Genomic DNA, 12,246 nt, shown 5'->3' with positions numbered 1-12,246 from the left:
GCCCTGGCTCAGTAGCAAGACCTAGTCCCTCCCTGCACCACAGGAAAGAAACTAAAAAGATTACTCACTGCTTCTAGATTGGGGGGATTGATAGGCAGGAAAAGCACTGTCTCATCTTTGTCCACAAAGCTGTATTCTATCAGATTGCAATCAGCTAAGAAGGAAGGCTTAGAAGGAATGAAAAGATTTCTTTGAATCTAGAAAACAAAACTACAGAGACACCAATGTTGTAAGGAGAAAGTAAAAAAGCTGCAGCTTTGGACTCCTAGGGTCCCTGCAGCCCAGGGCAGTCAGTTTCCACCCTGATAGCCCTGGCTCCAGCTCCACAAGTCCCTGGGCTTCTTCTCATCAGGGCGCTGGACACTCTTAGGCAGTCCAGCAATGTGATCTAGGCCTCTCCAGGGGCCTCCTGAAGACACAGCACTTTAAGGTTAGTCCTTGTTAAGACCTTTCAGAAAAGCACCAGAGTGAACCGATCGGCTGTCTGTGGGTGGTGAGCCCCACGAGTGGTCATGGTGAGAGGCCATGCTGGGGGCAAGGGCACGGGCTTCCCTGGCACCTCCCTGGCTCCTGACTGGAAGGCATCGCACTGGGTTCTGGGGCTTCCAACGTCCAGCACTTTCTCAGAGTCTTACTTGTCCACTTGCAGCATCCCCCAAGTCCCTCTGATTGAAGGCTGGATCTCCAGTGCCTTGCTGCTGGAAGAGGGGAAACCTTTGGTAGGAAGGGTCAATGGGAGGTCCCCGCATCCTGGGGCACTGCCCTATAAGGCCGCTCCTGCCAAGAGACCGTTGGGAAGCCTGAGCCTGGCCCGACCCTGCTGTGCTCCAGTGCAAGCGAGGCTGCTGGTCCCCACCGGCAGCCACCACGGCCACCTGTACTGTCAGGTGGTGCTGCCGGCTGCCAGCGCTGCAGCGTGGTGTTAGCCTCTGAACTGTGAGCTGAATGAAGCTTTTCTCTCTTTCAAGCTGGCTGCTTCTGGTATTTCACTGCAGAAACACAAAGCTGCCTAACAACCGGTCATGATGACATAGTCCTGTACAAATGTATCATTCAGCAAATGTCACCCTTGCTTGACACATCTTCACCTACAAATTAACACATTGAATAAGCCTAATAGTTTATCATCTCTCATTCTAAAACAGTGAAAACTTTTTTTTTTTTTTAAAGAAAGTCCTGAGACTCATCTGAAAAATCCCAAAAGTAACTCAGGGTCAAGAAAATTTAGAATTTGATTTTGAGAGGTTTGTAAAAAAAAAAAAATATATATATATATATATATATATATATATATATATATATATATATATATATATCAAATAGTTCAAACTTGTGATTAAATGGAATCACAGATAACTAAGAAGCAGCACTTACTCATTTAACCAGATCCTTCATTAAAGACCATAAGGCAGATGGGGAAGATTTGCCTGTAGAAGGAGTCTCTGCGCTTCAATAAAGAGGCTCAGGGGCTGGGGCTGGAGCTCAGTGGTGGGTTCGATCCTCAGCACCACATAAAAATAAACTAACAACAACAACAAAATACATTTAAGAATTAAAAAGAGGAGAAGAAGAAGAGGAAGAGGCTCAGCTCTCTTGTGTAAGCAAAGACCTAACAGACGTGGTGGGGAGTGCAGGGTGACTGATAGGACCCAAGACCTTCCTTTCCTTGGCCAGTCATCTACAAGTAAAGAAGAGCTTTTAAAATCTCTCCTGGGCTGGGGATGTGGCTCAAGCGGTAGCGCGCTCCCCTGGCATGCGTGCAGCACCACAGACAAAGATGTTGTGTCCGCCGAAAACTAAAAAATAAACATTGAAAATTCTCTCTCTCTCAAAAAAAAAGAGAATTCTCAAGAAGGCCAGAACAATGTCAAGAAAATCATTTCATCTAAGCAAAGAAAACCGAATCCCATCCGTTTACTTTTGATATCAGGAGTCACGCTGAGAACCCTTAGGTTAACTTCAGCGCTGCCCAGGGCGACAGAAGCCTCCTCTCCAGCTCTCTGGGCCTCCATGTTTCCTTCTTCTTACCACCTCCGTCACCCTCACTGGATAAAATCACCTTCCCTAGGCCTCGGGCCCCTCTTTCCTTAACAAAGCCCATCCTCCTTCCCTCGGAGGCGGCAGAGTCAACGCCCCCTTCATTTCCCTGTTTCTTTTGCTGAACATCTTAAAATGCTGAACCCTCCTCAGTCTTCATTCCTGGAGAGGACAAGCGGCAGAGCCATGGCCAGCTGGTCACCACAAGCCAACATCCTGGAGATGGCGAACCTGTCAACACCGAGGCCATGCCACAGCAGGTCTTCAGTAAGCACAGACAAGTTTGCCCACAGACCAGACACCTTTAGTTCTTTGGTAATAGGAATCCAGGGGTAGAGATGTTTATGTTTAGCAATTAGTGTTTCTAAATTTTATCTGATTTGAAAATGATCTAAATATTCAATCAATACACATCATTTCATTTAAGTTGGTAAATCTAGTGGCCTAAGTCACAAAAAGTTTTGGGAAGCCTCTGTGGTAAGTGCCAGGGCCAAGGAGGCTGGCGCCAGCAGTGGCCAGCCACTTACACACCACAGGCGTGAACCCCTCTGCCTGGTGAGGCTGGGGAGTAAGCCGAAGTGTGCATATCCTGCTCCGAGCTGTTAACAGCAGACCCCAGGCTTGACCCAGTCCTGGTTCAGGGAAGTCTCAAGTCTGAGCACTTATTTTTCTTTCAGTAGAGTTCTGTTGCAAGTCAGGAATTTTTTTTTTTTTGGTACCAGGGATTGAATCCAGGGATGCTTCATCACTGAGCCTCATCCCCAGCCCAAGCAGCCGGGATTCCAGGCCTGCACCATGGCGCCGTGCTGTGAGTCCACTGTGGCAGCACCTACAGAGGAGGAAAAACACCACCCACGTGAGGCTCAGCCTGGGTGACCAGGGCAGCTCCGCCATGCTGTGCAGGCGTCCATGGGTCCTGGGGACAGCACAGCCTCCACTCTTGCCCCAAGCTCAGACACCCACCGACCAAGGCTACTTAAGGGGATTGAAGGGGACATGCCTGCAGACCTGAAGGTCTGGATTCATAGGCTTTTGGAGGCCTCCCTCTTCTTTTTTGGAGCGGGAAGTTCACTGAGCGAGAGACTGTACATTCAGAGTGACGTGGCAGGGAGGACGAGAGAGGAGAGGGAATTGCTGGGGTTAGGTCAGTGGGCGCACCCCCCTCCTTCCGCTCTCCTGTTGTCCACCCTTCAGCCATCCCACCCAGCGTTCCTGGGCCTAGTCACCTACTCAGAAAGGAGACAGGTAGGGAAGAGGGCTGGGGAACAAGGAACCTAGGACATATCAAAAGGGCAGAACACCTGCTTCTGGCCCCCTTTTTAAATAGACCCTGCCCTGATGCTTGTCTTGGTGGCCTCTCTGACGTCCAGACTCTGACACTGAGGAAGCAGAGCTCCTCGCTGGTAACTGGTGGTGTGAAAAGCAGAGGGTCCAGGTGAAGCGGTTTCCGTTTCAGAGTGTCAGCTCCAGATGTTGGTCTGGGATGGAAACTGTGGTCATCAAGGACAAAAGAAACCAGCTCTGCTGAAGCTAGAGGGACAGGATCTCGGAGCTTTGTCACGAGGCGATTTTCCTGGGTGAGAATCGTGATGAGTGACCAGGGGACAGGGTGAGGGTGCCACTCTGTTCAGTCCTAGGGGTCTCCTCTCACAGGTCCTAGGGGAGGATGTTGTGTCTGGTGAATGTCATAAACTCCTGTGTCTGGTATTCCTAATAGGATTCAGGAGGCCCACGGGTCCAAGTACTCCTTCATATGGTTTCACAGGTTAAAATGTTTAAGTTACATATTAATTGGTGCTATGTGATTGTGCTGTGCACATGGCAAGTGTTTACTTGTAAAAACAGGATGTGGAATGATTCTACCTTGGTATGTGTAATCAAAATAAAGCAGCAGATGGGAAACTATTGCTTAACAAAATTGGGTAACTCACAGCAGGCACAGCCTGAGAACTACTGCTCTGTACACCATGGAGTCACTAGGGCAGGCACAGCCTAATGACTGCTGTCCTACACACCATGAGGTCACATTTGCAGGCTCAGCCTGAGGACTGCTGTCCTACACACCATGGAGCCCCTAGGGCAGGCACAGCCTGAGGACTGCTATTCCACACACCATGGAGTCACTCAGGGCAGGCACAGCCTGAGGACTGCTGTTCTACACACCATGGAGTCACTAAGGCAGGCACAGCCTGAGGACTGCTGTTCTACACACCATGGAGTCACTAGGGCAGGTACAGCCTGAGGACTGCTGTTCTACACACCATGGAGTCACTAGGACAGGCACAGCCTCAGGACTGCTGTTCTACACACCATGGAGTCACTAGGGCAGACACAGCCTGAGGACTGCTGTTCTACACACCATGGAGTCACTAGGGCAGGCACAGCCTGAGGACTGCTGTTCTACACACCATGGAGTCACCAGGGCAGGCACAGCCTAAGGACTGCTGTTCTACACACCATGGAGTTACCTATGGGAGGCACAGCCTGAGGACTGCTGTTCTACACACCATGGAGTCACTAGGGCAGGCACAGCCTGAGGACTGCTGTCCTGCACACCATGGAGTCACCAGGGCAGGCTCAGCCTGAGGACTGCTGTTCTACACACCATGGAGTCACTAGGACAGGCACAGCCTCAGGACTGCTGTTCTACACACCATGGAGTCACTAGGGCAGACACAGCCTGAGGACTGCTGTTCTACACACCATGGAGTCACTAGGGCAGGCACAACCTGAGGACTGCTGTTCTACACACCATGGAGTCACTAGGGCAGGCACAGCCTGAGGACTGCTGTTCTACACACCATGGAGTCACTAGGGCAGGCACAGCCTGAGGACTGCTGTTCTACACACCATGGAGTCACTAGGGCAGGCACAGCCTGAGGACTGCTGTTCTACACACCATGGAGTCACTAGGGCAGGCACAGCCTGAGGACTGCTGTTCTACACACCATGGAGTCACCAGGGCAGGCACAGCCTAAGGACTGCTGTTCTACACACCATGGAGTTACCTATGGGAGGCACAGCCTGAGGACTGCTGTTCTACACCCCATGGAGTCACCAGGGCAGGCACAACCTGAGGACTGCTATTCTACACACCATGGAGTCACTCGGGGCAGGTGCAGACTGAGGACTGCTGTTCTACACACCATGGAGTCACTAGGGCAGGCACAGCCTGAGGACTGCTGTTCTACACACCATGAGGTCACATTTGCAGGCTCAGCCTGAGGACTGCTGTCCTACACACCAGTGAGTCACTCAGGGCAGGCGCAGACTGAGGACTGCTGTTCTGCACACCATGGAGTCACTAGGGCAGGCACAGCCTGAGGACTGCTGTCCTACACACCATGAAGTCACCAGGGCAGGCACAGCCAGAGGACTGCTGTTCTACACACCATGGAGTCACCAGGGCAGGTACAGCCTGAGGACTGCTGTTCTACACACCATGGAGTCACTAGGACAGGCACAGCCTCAGGACTGCTGTTCTACACACCATGGAGTCACTAGGGCAGGCACAGCCTGAGGACTGCTGTTCCACACACCATGGAGTCACTAGGGCAGGCGCAGCCTGAGGACTGCTATTCTACACACCATGGAGTCACTAGGGCAGGCGCAGCCTGAGGACTGCTGTTCTACACACCATGGAGTCACTCAGGGCAGGTGCAGCCTGAGGACTGCTGTTCTACACACCATGGAGTCACTAGGGCAGGTACAGCCTGAGGACTGCTGTTCTACACACCATGGAGTCACTAGGACAGGCACAGCCTGAGGACTGCTGTTCTACACACCATGGAGTCACCAGGGCAGGCACAGCCTGAGGACTGCTGTTCTACACACCATGGAGTCACTAGGACAGGCACAGCCTCAGGACTGCTGTTCTACACACCATGGAGTCACTAGGGCAGGCACAGCCTGAGGACTGCTGTTCCACACACCATGGAGTCACTAGGGCAGGCGCAGCCTGAGGACTGCTATTCTACACACCATGGAGTCACTAGGGCAGGCGCAGCCTGAGGACTGCTGTTCTACACACCATGGAGTCACTAGGGCAGGCACAGCCTGAGGACTGCTGTCCTACACACCATGGAGTCACTCAGGGCAGGTGCAGCCTGAGGACTGCTGTTCTACACACCATGGAGTCACTAGGGCAGGTACAGCCTGAGGACTGCTGTTCTACACACCATGGAGTCACTAGGACAGGCACAGCCTGAGGACTGCTGTTCTACACACCATGGAGTCACCAGGGCAGGCACAGCCTGAGGACTGCTGTTCTACACACCATGGAGTCACCAGGGCAGGCACAGCCTGAGGACTGCTGTTCTACACACCATGGAGTCACTCAGGGCAGGTGCAGCCTGAGGACTGCTGTCCCACACACCATGGAGTCACTAGGGCAGGTACAGCCTGAGGACTGCTGTCCTACACACCATGGAGTCACTAGGGCAGGCACAGCCTGAGGACTGCTGTTCCACACACCATGGAGTCACTCAGGGCAGGTGCAGCCTGAGGACTGCTGTCCCACACACCATGGAGTCACTAGGGCAGGTACAGCCTGAGGACTGCTGTCCTACACACCATGGAGTCACTAGGGCAGGCACAGCCTGAGGACTGCTGTTATACACACCATGGAGTCACTAGGGCAGGCGCAGACTGTGTTTCACAACAATTGAATCAGGGAATAAACCACGGACCTGGGGAATGGTGGCTGTCAGTCCCCTACCAGAGGGTATCTGGCCATGTTGTAGTGCAGCTGGCTTCCTGGTCCTGGGGTACCAACCTCATGCTGAGTGGGTTGTCCTGGGTTTGTCCTGTAAGAACCCTAGCTGCATCCACCTCCACCTAAGGCCTCTTTACTTCCTGCAATAGGAGTTTGCGAGGAATCTAGTCTCACTTTGATTCCTGCTCCATTATATGGGCTCTCTTTCTTTCTTTCTTTCCTTTTTTAAAATATTTTTTAGTTGTCGATGGAATCGAACCCAGTGCATCATGCATACTAGGAGGCATGCTACCACTGAGCCACCCCCCCATCCCTCTCTTTCTTTCTTGAACTCTGTCTTTGACACTTCAGTTTCTCTCTAATTTCTGACTAAGTGTAAGTTATTTCTTTTTGTTTGGTTGACCTTTTCATTTTCTCTTCCCTTTCCTCTTGGCAAATCTGTGCCTGGCCTCCTGGGACCCTCTGGTGTAAGCTGCCTCTCTGCTTCTCCTGTCCCGCCGTGCAAGCCCTGGGCTTCCTCTGCTGTCCTGGCTGTGTCCACCCCTCCTCATTCTTCCCCAGCCCTCCCGAGGTGGTCTGGATTGGTCAACTGATGCAGCAGCTGCCTCTGGGTCCACTGCCCAGGTGGCACTGGTCCCCTCTGCTCCTGGCCGCCAGGTCTGCAGAGCAGTGGTCCCCACCAACCTGCTCTAGGTGCTTTTCCTGTATTAACATAGTCAGCTCTTGAAACAGCCCGTGCCATAGATGCTATGATTCTCCTCATTTTACACAAGAGCAAAGGGAGACACAGAGAGGTCACATAGTTGCCCAGCCTTGTACAGCGAAGGGCCACAGGCCAGGTCTGCACCAGATCTACTGGGCCAGGGTCTATGCTCTGAGCCACCACGCTACTTCGCTTACTCCACTTTGTGAGTTCGTTCTTTCAGTGTGCCCGATGTTGATTTTTTTCCTACTCTTTTATTCTGAAACAATTTAAAACCCATAGAGTAGGCTCAGGAAGAGTTCAGAAAGTTTCCATACCTCTCTCATGCAGGTTCCCCAACTGACAAACAACTGCAGTGCTGTTACCAAAGCCAGGAAGCAGTCTGCCAATTGTCTCACCAGGGAGCTCCTTCGGGGGTCATTTCAGCAGTGATTTCCCCTCTGGCTCTTCCCCCTCTCTCCCACGGGACCTGGAATTGAGTTAGCGTGGTCATCCCTCTCCTCCAGTTACGTCCAACCTACTACTGACGGAGATCAGTGCGGATTCAGGGATACTTCGTCCAGCTGGTACCCAACATCATGCTCCATCAGGCTAAAATCACAGCTCTGGCTCCTTTGGTTGGCCCCTGTTTTCTTTCAAACTTGATCTTCATGTTTAGTTTGCTTCTTAAATTTTATTTTTCTGTGGTGTTGGGATTGAAGCCCAGCCCAGTGATGCTGCAAGTCCCACACCTTTACTGCAACTAACATGTCATAATTGCGCCAGTCTGGTGTCGGGTGTGATGTTTGGATACACTGCCTGCCTGGTGCAACAACCACATCAGGCCACAGCCCTTACCCCACACACACACCGGCTCTTGGGGGGAACAACCCCCGATGGCACCTGGGCTTGTGCAGTCCTTACTGGCCTAGCTTTTGAGCAGCTCCTCCTCCTGTTGCTTCAGGAAGCTCCAGGCTCATATCAGGCATTTTCTGCCCTGGCCCCAGCATCAGCAATTTCCTCAAGGAGCCAGGAGACCTGGGCACTGCAGCTGGGGTCCCAGGGCCTCCAGGCCTTGTCAGTAGAGCTAGGAAATACAGTGTGCACACCAACCAGGCAAACATGCCTGTACACGAAACCCTGAGCTCACGCCTGTGCCCTGGCTCTCCACCCTGTGGCTTTCACCTGATGGCCCCCCTTCTGAACTGCCACTGCGTCCTTCACAGTGAGGGACCCAGCTCTCCCTGGTCTTCTAGTGCACAGAGAGAACAGTTTCAGGGCTCCCTGGCCATCCCAATGGCGCCTCCCCACTGCACCAGAGCCCACTGCTCCCCACCCTCAGCTGTAGCTCCCCTGCAGTGCAGTTGGACTCCTCCCCAGGTGCCCACTCCACTTCCCCACCGCTTCCTGGCAGATTTGATTGGCGTGTGTTTTCAGGTTGGGAAGCATTGCTTGGATCCCAACACCTGCATTCCTGTGAGTCTATAGGCAGAGGGGTACGCTGTGCTATGCTGTGTTCCCCTTCCCCCTCCTGGCTGCTGGCCCACCATCCATCTTCACAGTCTGTGACCATCCTTTCCACATCAGTCTTGCCCAAATGAGCAGATGCTGTGAGTTTTCTCACACTCCCCTTCAGTGGAGTTCAGAGAGGTCTTCCTCCCCTTTCTTCCCTGCCAAGGGTCCCAGTGTGGGTGTGTCATTGTGAAATCAGTTTCCCCACATGGGAACACTTAGGTGGCTCTAAGGGTCCCCAATGCCAAAAAATACCAATCTAACACAGTTTTGAAAAAAAAGGAAAAAGAAGGTTTATTGCTTTGCTAGCAAAGGAGAATCACAGAGGACTCCTGTCCCAAAGGCTGTGACTCTCCCAATCTGGAGGGATGGGGCTTTTAAAGGGATTTTTTAAGGGCTACATTTCAGTAGGGAGTCCTGGGTTTGACAGAATTCACTTGTTAATTAGGGAGATACTTCCCAGATCCTCACAGGCATCTCCTTCCTGCCTTGGGTGTGTTCAAGGGCAGTTGACTAAGGGAAGAAAAGATACACTGTCTCCCTAATCTTGTTAGGGAGGGGGAGAAAGGAGAAGAGAGGAAAAATAATATTGAAAATAAATAAATAAATAAACTTTAGAGCAATGAGAGGTACATTCAGAAGGTGAACGGACCACTGTCACACATCACTGAAGGAGCTGTGCTCAATGACCTTGCACATCAGTACTTGTGCAGAGCTCGACCGGTGTGAAGAAATGCCCAGGAAGGGCCTGCCGGCTGCAGCCTGGTCACCAGCAGCATCATTGCTCCTCCCAGAGGTGTACTCACTCTTGTGCACATCAGTACTTGTGCAGAGCTCGACAGGTGTGAAGAAATGCCCAGGAAGGGCCTGCCGGCTGCAGCCTGGTCACCAGCAGCATCATTACTCCTCCCAGAGGTGTACTCACTCTTGTGCACATCAGTACTTGTGCAGAGCTCAACAGGTGTGAAGAAATGCCCAGGAAGGGCCTGCCGGCTGCAGCCTGGTCACCAGCAGCATCATTGCTCCTCCCAGAGGTGTACTCACTCTTGTGCACATCAGTACTTGTGCAGAGCTCGACAGGTGTGAAGAAATGCCCAGGAAGGGTGTGCCCGCTGCAGCCTGGTCACCAGCAGCATCATTGCTCCTCCCAGAGGTGTACTCACTCTTGTGCACATCAGTACTTGTGCAGAGCTCAACAGGTGTGAAGAAATGCCCAGGAAGGGCCTGCCGGCTGCAGCCTGGTCACCAGCAGCATCATTGCTCCTCCCAGAGGTGTACTCACTCTTGTGCACATCAGTACTTGTGCAGAGCTCGACAGGTGTGAAGAAATGCCCAGGAAGGGCCTGCCGGCTGCAGCCTGGTCACCAGCAGCATCATTACTCCTCCCAGAGGTGTACTCACTCTTGTGCACATCAGTACTTGTGCAGAGCTCAACAGGTGTGAAGAAATGCCCAGGAGGGGTGTGCCCGCTGCAGCCTGGTCACCAGCAGCATCATTGCTCCTCCCAGAGGTGTACTCACTCTTGTGCACATCAGTACTTGTGCAGAGCTCAACAGGTGTGAAGAAATGCCCAGGAAGGGCCTTCCGGCTGCAGCCTGGTCACCAGCAGCATCATTACTCCTCCCAGAGGTGTACTCACTCTTGTGCACATCAGTACTTGTGCAGAGCTCGACAGGTGTGAAGAAATGCCCAGGAGGGGTGTGCCCGCTGCAGCCTGGTCACCAGCAGCATCATTACTCCTCCCAGAGGTGCACTCACTCTTGTGCACATCAGTACTTGTGCAGAGCTCGACAGGTGTGAAGAAATGCCCAGGAAGGGCCTGCCGGCTGCAGCCTGGTCACCAGCAGCATCATTGCTCCTCCCAGAGGTGTACTCACTCTTGTGCACATCAGTACTTGTGCAGAGCTCGACAGGTGTGAAGAAATGCCCAGGAAGGGCCTGCCGGCTGCAGCCTGGTCACCAGCAGCATCATTACTCCTCCCAGAGGTGTACTCACTCTTGTGCACATCAGTACTTGTGCAGAGCTCAACAGGTGTGAAGAAATGCCCAGGAGGGGTGTGCCGGCTGCAGCCTGGTCACCAGCAGCATCATTGCTCCTCCCAGAGGTGTACTCACTCTTGTGCACATCAGTACTTGTGCAGAGCTCAACAGGTGTGAAGAAATGCCCAGGAGGGGTGTGCCCGCTGCAGCCTGGTCACCAGCAGCATCATTGCTCCTCCCAGAGGTGTACTCACTCTTGTGCACATCAGTACTTGTGCAGAGCTCGACAGGTGTGAAGAAATGCCCAGGAGGGGTGTGCCCGCTGCAGCCTGGTCACCAGCAGCATCATTGCTCCTCCCAGAGGTGTACTCACTCTTGTGCACATCAGTACTTGTGCAGAGCTCAACAGGTGTGAAGAAATGCCCAGGAAGGGCCTGCCGGCTGCAGCCTGGTCACCAGCAGCATCATTGCTCCTCCCAGAGGTGTACTCACTCTTGTGCACATCAGTACTTGTGCAGAGCTCGACAGGTGTGAAGAAATGCCCAGGAAGGGCCTGCCGGCTGCAGCCTGGTCACCAGCAGCATCATTGCTCCTCCCAGAGGTGCACTCACTCTTGTGCACATCAGTACTTGTGCAGAGCTCGACAGGTGTGAAGAAATGCCCAGGAGGGGTGTGCCCGCTGCAGCCTGGTCACCAGCAGCATCATTGCTCCTCCCAGAGGTGTACTCACTCTTGTGCACATCAGTACTTGTGCAGAGCTCGACAGGTGTGAAGAAATGCCCAGGAGGGGTGTGCCGGCTGCAGCCTGGTCACCAGCAGCATCATTGCTCCTCCCAGAGGTGTACTCACTCTTGTGCACATCAGTACTTGTGCAGAGCTCGACAGGTGTGAAGAAATGCCCAGGAGGGGTGTGCCGGCTGCAGCCTGGTCACCAGCAGCATCATTGCTCCTCCCAGAGGTGTACTCACTCTTGTGCACATCAGTACTTGTGCAGAGCTCGACAGGTGTGAAGAAATGCCCAGGAAGGGCCTGCCGGCTGCAGCCTGGTCACCAGCAGCATCATTGCTCCTCCCAGAGGTGCACTCACTCTTGTGCACATCAGTACTTGTGCAGAGCTCGACAGGTGTGAAGAAATGCCCAGGAGGGGTGTGCCCGCTGCAGCCTGGTCACCAGCAGCATCATTGCTCCTCCCAGAGGTGTACTCACTCTTGTGCACATCAGTACTTGTGCAGAGCTCGACAGGTGTGAAGAAATGCCCAGGAGGGGTGTGCCGGCTGCAGCCTGGTCACCAGCAGCATCATTGCTCCTCCCAGAGGTGTAC

The 12,246-nt window shown here is 53.0% G+C and overlaps 1 protein-coding gene across 1 annotated transcript in view; it reads right to left on the bottom strand.

Annotated features, from left to right (window-relative positions):
• The window catches only part of LOC143390605 (interferon-induced transmembrane protein 1-like), a 37,827-nt gene that overhangs the window by 3,795 nt on the left and 21,786 nt on the right, over positions 1-12,246 (bottom strand). The window lies entirely within an intron of this gene.

This window comes from Callospermophilus lateralis, chromosome 2 (assembly GCF_048772815.1).
Source record: "Callospermophilus lateralis isolate mCalLat2 chromosome 2, mCalLat2.hap1, whole genome shotgun sequence".
Classification (NCBI taxonomy): domain Eukaryota; kingdom Metazoa; phylum Chordata; class Mammalia; order Rodentia; family Sciuridae; genus Callospermophilus; species Callospermophilus lateralis.
Note: the sequence above shows the minus strand (reverse complement) of the source record. Positions and strands in the feature narration are given on the sequence as shown.